Here is an 11,576-nt window from a genome sequence, read left to right as displayed (position 1 = left end):
TGCAGGGGACACTATTGTTCAAAGGTTGTGTTTCAGGAGAATTTAGATAGAATCTTTGTCATCAATAAGACCAGAGATGTTATGAACTTGAGGTATAGGTTAAGAAATACACAAGATAAAGTAGGGGAAAATGTTTAAATGGTAGTGTTAAAATTGTAATTAATCCTTTTACATTTTACTTCTTCAATTAATTAATGCTTACAAAATAAGCTTTCATGTAAATGTCCTAGGTGTTTATCTTTTCTTAGGATAGATATTTAATGTATTTGATAATTTGTATATTTGTTTATCTGAGTCAATTATGAATATAAATTTCTTAATTTCATTCTGAAAAGTTCGTTTGTAAATATTTCTAAAAATAAATTTTCCTACGTCTACGGGATAGTAGGTGATGATCCTATTGGTCTATTCCAAGAAACATTATATTGGCCTCATGTACATATTCACTGCTACTAATGCACCAAGTGGTTGAATCATTGTATATACCATCCAACTGAGCACATGATGTAAACGCCATTCTGACTGACCATGTCGAGCGTTCGTAAATGAGGTAAAGTACACATTTTGTATGTAGTACTTTGTTGTTTAATCAGTTTTTATTACCGCAGTTTTATATTAAACGAGACATAGATAAATAGAGACAATTTGTATCATTGGTAATCCAGAAATGACTTAAATCCCATAGAACTTTATTGGTCTGTATTAAAAACTTTACGTCTCAACAAATTTCAATTGCAAACTAGATACTTCTTTTATGTTTGTCTTTTTAAAATACTGCAACTATTTAAGTTTGAAATAGCCCCTTAATTTTGTTAAATTACGATAAATAGTTTCTAGCTGTGGTCTATAATAGCGAAGGGACGTTGCAAATACAGTTTGAATAAAGTTCATCGAGGAACTATTCCTAAAAAACTAACCGCAACATTGTTTACATTTTTATATATGGACAATAATATTGACTATTTTTAAAATATTATTTCTAATATTTGCCTTTGCTGCCATAAGGATATTAGGTAAGCACCCCTCAAGCCAGTTCTGAGAAATCAGAATAACTTGCATGCTGACGCGTGCGCAGACACCAAAGGGGGATGCAAAGATTGCCTTTTCTTGAACAGCTTAAAAATATACGAACATTATTTGTGAACGGAAAGTAGTTTGAATATGATCTCAATTAAATTAAATTGGATAACAATGGATTTTTTATTTATTGGCGCACGAGGAACTCCGATTAGTGTGGGATCGAAAACACCGTATAACATCGTCCTGTTTGTTATTCACAGACTTGTGGATGGTGAAAGAACAAACACGGCTATCAAAAGGATGTTTATGAACTGATGAACATCATTTTGTATGAGATTCTCTTCATAAACTGTGCATTAATGCAAACACCCATAAATGTTACGTTTAGACCAACTCATTATCAATTGATGAATACATGTACGTTTATTATTCAGAATCAGCTAGTAAAGACATATTCATTAATCCATTATCATTTAATTACAGTACTGCTTAATGAAATGAGAATATCTTTGAACATGTATTGAAACAAAATATTTTATTCACCTTAATATATGCCTGTTAGCTTTTATAGCATTCTTATGCTGTTTATAACAAACTGTTTGGTCATTCAAATCAATGACATGTTAATTGTCTGATGAAAATGGTCAACGAGTATCAAAATGACTGGAATTATCACCTTGATGGAGCTCCTGTTGCTCAGCGAATCAAACGACATCCCTGCACAAAGTTAACTCCGTTCTTCGTCATGTATGTCCTTAGGCATACATCCATATGCAACATGGCAAGAACACGACAATTACTCTTGCTGAATATTTATATTGACGGTGCGATCAAGCATATCAAATTATGATGCCATTCCAACACAATTAAATTCAATGATATACAAGTATAAGATGTTTTTAGTTGCATCAGTTGGGACTTTTGACGGTTGATGTAATTACACGATTCTTGGTTGAATACATGAAATAATTACAAGATCCTATGCAAAGGGAACCTGAATTTATATATGTAAAGTTAATGTCTTGTAGAACAATTTAATACATGGTAGTTTAAATTTAAATTTAAATTACATATGAAAGAAACATGTTCAGTTATGTTTAACGCAAGTATTATTTCCACATTGAGGCAAATAATTCTCAGTGTATTAATAAACATATGTGAAATAGATTTTGGTCGTGTGTACTGGATAAATCCTACACCATCTTGTATTTACAGAGTGCTGAAGCCAATTAGATCTACCTAGCCAAAGAACATTTAATAACAAAGGGCAGCAGCTCGAAATAATGAGGAGTGAGCGTTGTGGTTCTTGTGAACAGCCCATCCGATGAATGCGATCTACGTACCTTAGATTTAAAAGTGAAACATCATTTTAGTTTTCAAATATTAAGTGTATTAATTCAATGGGTATATAACAAACGTTAATGTTGTGATTAGCTCGTTATTGATCTTGACCTCCATTTTGCGCTAGTGCCGTTTTCAGAAAACGACTGTTTAAAAATGGCTGAGCTACAGAGCGGAGGACAGAATGGCGGACAGTTCGGAAACAATATGCTAATCTTTTGGGGCAATACAAATTAACATGAAACTTACATGTTTAAATCAATGCATTGTATATAAGATGTTGAATTTCGGATATTGATCTGTGTTTTATACTATTATTGTGAACTTGCAATTTTTCTGATAACTGAATGTTTATATTTATAATTTAAAAATACCATTTAATAATCTCAAATTTAGAACCCATCAATGTGTTACACTGTTCTTCGGATTTTCCATGCCAAAATATTCCAAAAAAACATCTGTCTGGTCATATGAAACCAAAAAAGTTCATTTTTATGAAGTCCTCGATTTTTCGAAGTGTATCTGTTTTCTATTCATTTAGGGGAAGCAAACATATTTTACGACATTCCGATTTTGTTCTTTGTAAACAGTTCATGGTACAGAAGTTAACCGGCAGCCGTCTGGTCCTTTCTAAAACGAACATGTAAATTTCTTACATTAGTTGACTCAACAATTGTAGGTCGTTGTAGGTCGTTGTAAAAATTACATCAAAACACTGTACGCTTATTTACTTAAGCAAATTAAATTCACAAGAAAGTAATATTTGATGTCCATACTGCCAAATATCAATAGCAAGTGGACATCATGTAATTAATGCTCGATTGGTCATTGTCGGCTCGGGTACTACTTACATGTACCCCGCGTTAGGTAAATTTACTTAAACGTACCAGGTAATTTTAACGCTAAATCGGTCGTTGTCGGCTTTTTTTTAATTAAGTATGTTCACATTTATGTCAATTTTCTGTAAAATGGCCTCTATATTATCGGAACTCATACTCAAAAAGCATGCTGATGCATTTTTTTAAAAAGAAGTTTGTTTAAGATAAACAATATCGTTTTACGTCAATCGATAGCGCGTTTTACGACATCGGATTATGGGCGGGAATGAAACTCGGGTACAATATCGCCCGGGTACGTTTACCGTACCCGGTTACATGTAAGTTTACTCAAGCGAATACGGGATACATATCAGTAGTACCCGAGCCGACAATGACCAGTCGAGCGTCATTAATCATTTCTCATGCAGTTTTCACCAGAATGCAAACTAAATAGTGTAAACATAATGAGAAAATGAACGCAAACTGTGAACGCTGAATTGATTTATAAATAAGGGTTAAATGTTAAAATGAAGCTGCCTTTTCGTTTCTACGAAACAAAAATTGGATGCCGAAAATGTTGTTACATTTCGAAAATTCAGGCAAAATATTGTTATTGAGCACTCGCCCTGATAACGAGGTGTCCTGGGTTAGAAGCCCAGACTGATTGAACTAGCTTGTGTCCCTTTTTTGCTCAAATTGGTGCCATCGCATGTACAGTTCCGCATAGAACGAGTACATGGTTTTGTCGGGATATGTTATACACTGTCTCATAAGAGTCGAATTCGTGGACAGCGAGATTAGTGAAAGCGACCCGGGTTCGAGTCCCTGGCCGGCTGCACACGGTTTATCACATGGCGATGTTATTAAGTTAAAAAGTTATCGTTTTAAATCCTAGTTGAAATACCATACCTCGTTAAACTTCAACTACATATAAAACATCATTTTAATATGGCTTAAACTTATTTAGCTTTTCGAATTTATCGAGTGGGATTTGGAAAATTACACTACGATTCGGTAATTTCATCGAGTGCACTCACTTTCGGTACATCTGGTTACTGTTATGATATGGCGAATATAGAAGTGGTCTGAAAACTGACACACCCCCATGACCTTACCCTTGCAAGCGTCTGGTCAACATGTGGACTCGATGATAAACAATTCCCGATCTACTACGATTAGTTCGTTATAACGCAAACACAGCGATAATCTTTATGGTTAGTTGATAAACTAATATTTGTGTATTATTCATCTGTGAAGTATGTTTATTAGCTGAGGATTTCGATAGTTTAATTGTTCACATACGTTCAATAAGACGCGATCCTTACAAACATGACACTGACGTGTACGACGTGATTTTGTAGTTTAGTTGTTTTAGTTGGCAAAATTATTTTTTGTCACAAGGCAACCCTTTCAATTTAATCCGGGTTATATTTTCATCGATTGCCATTTATATTACGATCGCCATTTATATTGCCTAAAATGTCGATGTTGATAGGTAACTTTCAATTGTCATAGTCCATATTTAATATACTCCAAGAGCCTTTGATACTTTTTGCTGTTGCGGCTGTGGGAGTACACATGCACCCCTTCATAAACACAATCGCAGTTCTGCGCACAGATTTCGTGCGCATCACTAAACAGACGTCGTTCGTTAGCAAAAAAGGAAAGCGATGAATAAACTTAAAAACACGTTTAATTTACCTAAATGGCAGCCTACAAGCGTTATCCTTTGCGTGCAACCTAAATAACATGATGATGTTTCAACACACTATATGTGACATTTTTATTTTGAATTTTTGAACAGTTTAAATATTCGATATCTGAGTGACGGCTTAAAGTGTCGATTATCGTTGTAAAATGTCTCAAGTCATGCCGTAGCTTTGATTGTCAGGTGTCGACTTCATACGGCGACAGGCAACATTCAAAGCGGCACACAATACGACATTCGACGTTTTTTGTGGCAGTTTGTTTTTCAAATAAAGCGTATTGTATCATCGGTGGTAAAAATAATAAATATACATATTTATTCAATTAAATACCACTGAATATTTTTGCGCCGGTTTCATGTTTTACCCGAGTTTTACCTAATGTTTTGATTTTCGTTCTGAAGAATTCTGGGAAATTGAACATGAACTGCAAATTCTAAATTGCGCCATATCATACCGTCACAATTTTACCCTTCCTGTTCAACGGAATGTAACGAAAATGTGTATTGAGATAAAATCAATAATAATATTTACACAAACGTACACGGTATTAATCTTTATTTTATGTTTGTTTGTTTACATGTGAGTTCACTAAAGTGTATATTCAGGGTGCAGGATTACGTGACTTGGTTGGGTTTTCTCAATTAAATGTTATTAGATGTTACACACCGGTAAGTGCTGCTTTTTTTCAAAATTATTTTTTTAAAGATTTTTTCTTAAGAATTTCAACTAGTGCATAAAAGACATATTTTATGCTGTTTATAGCAATTTGAAATACAAAAGAATTACTTTATTTAATAAACCTGTGTGCTTGTTAAAAATTCCATGTATACTGTACGACTTTGCGTAACGCAAGGTGAAATTTTGTCACCAATTTCAGACTTATTCAAGGATTTATTCTTATACCTTAAGTTATCGGCACAAACTTCAAGAAAAACTGTCTTTTACGCACTTTAGATTTTTGCAAATGTACTTCAATAACTTGAGATATTTGCAAAGATAAAGTTCTTATCTGTGTGTTTACATTCTGTCTAGCCCGTGTGTAACCCCCTAAAAAAACCGTTGATTTTGCACCCTGTATTACTATGAGGTCATATTTAATCTGGGATTTTTATTTCCCCCAGTATATACTGTAGTTCATATTGTTTTTGCCCTGTCTGTTTGTTTGTTGGTTTGTTTGTTCGCTTGTTTGCGTCAAACTTTAACATTCGCCATTACTTTTGCAATATTGAAGATAGCAACTTGATATTTGGCATGCATGTGTATCTCATGGAGCTGCACATTTTGAGTGGTGAAAGGTCAAGGTCAATTTCAAGGTCATCCTTTAAGGTCAAAGGTCAAATATATGGGGGAACATGGTGTTTCACAAACACATCTTGTTATCAATGAATCGGACGTCATTTGTTAATTATCTATGAATACAATTGACGCAACATTGTTTTGTTACGTACTTCAGAAAAACAGATAAAGAACAAAACGATCCTAATCAATATTATATGTTATATGTCATAATTTGTTGTCGAATAACCCGCGGTAAAGGTTATAGATGCGTATTATAAATTATGAAAGAGCGTCGTTTTCTTAAGTCTTACATGATACGTCGCAATTATTTTTTCAAGACAAGGACGGCAATCAAGATGGATTTTAATGCAACGATTATGGAAGGAGCCTTATGGTTTGACAATAGTTCTTAAAAATTCCGGTAAAATTAACTGTGAACTGCACTTGCTAAAACGCATCACATCGTAAGAAACTGAACGTTCTATTTAACGGAATGTAACACAACACTACATATATTGCTATAACATCTCTTATAATATTTAAACGTCAACAGTTATGATCTTTATTAAAGCTGTATCTGTTAGCATGTTATATTCATTATAGTATCGATAAATATGACGTCATATTGGATCGGATCTTTGAGTTGTATGACATGTTGCACCCTAAAATAAAAATATTCACGTCATTATAACGATTCAGATAAACAAAAGTATCATTTTAACTATAGATTGTATCCATTTACTCAAGTTATATATAAGTGTCCTGAAAATACTCACAAACAGTGTGAAATCACTTCCCTTTACTGACACCAAATACGGACTTCGTACGTGCGCACATAAAACAACCGTTTGCTTACATTCACTTGTAAAAACGAACCCAGGATATATAAGTAAATTTGTTTATGACATATTCCTACTGTTAACGAAGAAATTTAAGGAAATACATATATTTCTTCTGAAAAATACTCTGTAACCAGTACAGAATATCGCACTTGTAATTTATTTTCCACGCATCCATACTTCTGATCGTGGGTTTTTCGACAGAAACAATCAAAACAAAACAATATGATATAAAAATAATATTTTTTTAATTAACGTCGAAATGCCTCTGTGACTTCCGAAACTTTCGCTTTATATATCCCGTTTAAGCGGGAATGCCAAATCGGTGCAGAAGCCAATGTTGGGATAGTGAAATCGACAAAGGCCCCTGCATCATTGGGAATTGGTATGGGAGAGTTTGTTGGCCGAAATGGAAATAATAGAATCACGATAATGGCAAGTATTCATCATACCTTTATTTACAAATAGAATTACTGCTTCTTTTACGGTATATGCTGTTTTTCATAATACAAATTATATGGTACAGCTTCCGTACAGAATAGTCTTGTTCCTTCATCACGACGTAAGTTATCGCTCAAATTAAACCTATACCTTCCATGCAGAGATGTCGATTGGTTTTACTCGTTGATCTCATAATTGATCTCAGATTTCAATAGAAAACTGTGTGTTTGGTCAATCTCCGAGTAGAGATTTGACTGTTTCGGAGCATAGATCTAATCTCATCACACAACCTTAGTTCGAATTGCAAAAAGACAATCCAAAATTATTGCAAAACGGGTTTATTGCAAACCGGGTTTTTATAAAAATAACAAATTGCAATAAGGCACCGCAACCCGTTTTGCAATAAAATTATTGCATTTCTGGGTTTCCTACACTTAAATACGAACTTGGTTGAAATCACTTTCCATACACATTTTGTAATGTTTTATCATATTTATCATGAAATCGATTACTTTCAATGTCGTTTTTTTGTCTACACTTATACTTTTGTCTTATTTTGAAAAAGAAAATCCATAAATACGACAGTTTTTTTACACTTTATTTTCACAGTTTCCAATCAATGTGAATCAATTAGTAAATGTGTGATGCGTTTATTGCAAAACGGGTTTATTCCAAAACGAGTTGTTTTAAAAATTACAAATTGCAATAAGACTCTCTCACCCGTTTTGCAATAAAATTATTGCTAAACGGGTTTATTGCAAAACGGGTTGTTATAAAAATTTCAACTTGCAATAAGACACTCCAAACCCGTTTTGCAATAAATTTATTGTAAAACGGGTTTATTGCAAAACGGGTTGTAACAAAGGTGCACTGTTTCGATGTACAGGGATTGAGCTTGAGCGGCTTTATTTGTATATCAAATCGCCACTTGCCTAATTATACATTTTTTGGTTATTTTTCAAAATCGCCACTTGCCTTATTGCAAATTATTTTGGTTATTTTTTAAAATACAGACTCACTTATTGCGCTCATCTATAACATACGCATTGTTATAACGCTGCATGCAGAGTGTTTTGATTCTAGTTTTTTTGTCATTTTGTTTTGGAATAACACAAATACGGCGATCACTTGAATACAATTATTTTCCATTTTTACTTTAAAACCGGACATAAGGTTATTACAATAGCTCACCTTTAGCCCTTCGCGTCCAAGAGAGCTAATGAAATAACTGCTTGTACACAGTATAAATGTATTAAAGTAATTATATTTTATTTCAGATTCTCGCAAGCGAAGGCCCTTCGATGATGTTGGTATAACTATAGGCCCAATCCATGTGTATACATGTACTTCAAACTGTCTATTATAAGTAATTGTTTGTAAATGAATGTGTATATACAATAAAATATGTTTATTAAACTAAGATTCTCCCAAGAGAACTTCAGCGAAATATCTTGACACGTTCGTCATTTTTTTTAACGACAAAATATTGAAATGAACGGAAAAGCATTTTGTCAATTTTTTCAACACGTACACGGTCACTCGAATGTTTAAGACTTTAATTTGCCTTGAGTACCTTACATGATACAATACAAACCGACAACACGCGTATATGTGTGCATAAATAAAGTAAATTAAACCCATTGAAAGTATATGAGCCGCGCTCTGTGAAAAGGGAGTTTAATGCAAGTGCGTAAAGTGTCGTCCCAGATTTTTCTGTGCAGTCCGCTCAGGCTAATCGGAGACGACACTTTCCGCATAAAATGTAACTTAGTTAGTATCGTTCAATGTTAGCGCTCTGATACCTGCAGAAAAACTGAAATCAACGTTTCGACGTGGTGCTCTATTTAAGTCTACGTTGAAATACGCATATCGTAACAAAAAATGATTTTTGGAACCTTAATATTAATCTACAGACACGGATTCAATAAATAAAACAGTATTAAAATCCACAATACGTATTTTCGTCTAACAAACACAAGCGAATAACGAGCACAAACACAATATGCCATGAAATATTTTATTGAAATCAATATGCCTTTTTTAAGACAAACAAATACTTCACGAAAGTCACAAAAATTTAATGCTGCAGAATACAAATTGTCTATTTAGCAATAAGCATAAGTAAATTATCAAACGACCAAAAAATCTTAGCCGTTCTTCGAAACCCGCATTAGTCAGACTTCATCATATTCTTCAGGAGACACAAACATGGATAAGAAGGAAAATTCATACTTTATTGTTTTGCCAGAAGTTTTACCGTTGATCATTGTATACGCGATGTATGATTCACATTGTTATCGGCTTAAAAACCAGTTTACTCAACTATACGTAATTTTTTCGGCTGCATTTTTAGCAATAGTTTTCCAGGATTTTCTTACATATGCCTTATAATTTGATAAACTATCTAATATTTTCGCAGAAAATGTGTCAAGAAGCCGCCGTAAAACTAAAATCAGCCAAAATCGCGCCAAAATTAAATCAAGCGGTTTCCTAGAACAGCGACAAATGCGAATTTAAAATAAATACAAAAATATACAGCACACTTAGAAGGATAGGGATTTAAAGTGACCCGATGTAGAAAAGACGAAGAGGTTTGGTAGAAATTTGATAAGTTTAATTAAGCAATAAATAATGGCCACAATCAATCAACTTTATTTCCTTTGAGACAAAGCAGAGAAAGGAAATAACCCAACACCATTATGGACAAATTACAAGCAGTACAATAACTATCATACAGGTCGTAATACTGGTCATCATACTAGTCATACAACTAGCCATTCCATCATACTGGTCATCTTACTAGTCATCATACATGACATCCTACTACTTATCATAGTGGTTATCATACTGATCCTCATACTGGCCATCCAGTTCGTAATAATACTGGTAATCATACAGATCGTAATACTGGTCATCATACCAGTCATCATACTAGTCATCCTTCTAGGTATCATACTGGTCATCATACTGATCACCATACTAGTCGTTATACTAATCATAATACTGGTCATCGTACTGTTAATTATACTTGTCATTATACTTTTCCTATACTGGACATCATACTGGAAATAAAACTGGTAATCATACTAGTCATTAGACTGGTCATCATAATGGTCACCATACTAGTCATCATAATGGTCATCTTATTGGTTATCATATTGCACATAGTACTAGTCATCATACTGGTCATCATACTGGTCATCATACTTGTCGTCATACTGATTATCATACTTGTCATCATACTAGTCATTATGGTGGTCATCATACTGGTCGTCATGATGTACATCACTTTGGTCATCATTCTGGTACGCAGACTGGTTATCATACTGATCATCACTCTAGTCATCACACTGATCATCACTCTAGGCATCGCTCTGGTCATCTCTCTAGTCATCACTGTGGTTATCAGTCTGTTTATTAACACGGTCTTCAAAATGTTCATCATACTGGTCATCAAACTGGTCATCATACTGGTCGTCATACTAGTTATCATACTGGTCATCATACTATTTATCATACTGTTCATCATACTGGTCATCATACTGGTCATTATACTGGTCATCATACTGGTTATCATACTGGTCATCATACTGGTCATCATACTAGTCATCATACTTGTCATCATACTGGTCATCATACTGGTCGTCATACTAGTCATCATACTGGTCATCATACTATTTATCATACTGTTCATCATACTGGTCATCATACTGGTCATCAAACTGGTCATCAAACTGGTCATCATACTGGCCATCATACTAGTCATCATACTGGTCATCATACTATTTATCATACTGTTCATCATACTGGTCATCATACTGGTCATTATACTGGTCATCATACTGGTTATCATGCTGGTCATTGTACTTGTCAACATTCTAGTTTCATAATGGTCATCATACTGGTCATCACACAGGTAATCATACTGGTCATTATACTGGTCATCAAACTGGTTATCAAATTGATTTTAATACTGGTCATTATAGTGGTCATTATATCCCTCATCATACTGGTCATCAGACTGTTTATTATACCCCTCATCATACTGGTCATCATACTGGTCAGCATACTGGTCGTCAGCATACTGGTCGTCATACTGTTCCTCATACGGGTCATCACTCGGGTCATCA

This window comes from Dreissena polymorpha, chromosome 11 (genome assembly GCF_020536995.1).
Source record: "Dreissena polymorpha isolate Duluth1 chromosome 11, UMN_Dpol_1.0, whole genome shotgun sequence".
NCBI lineage: Eukaryota > Metazoa > Mollusca > Bivalvia > Myida > Dreissenidae > Dreissena > Dreissena polymorpha.
Note: the sequence above shows the minus strand (reverse complement) of the source record.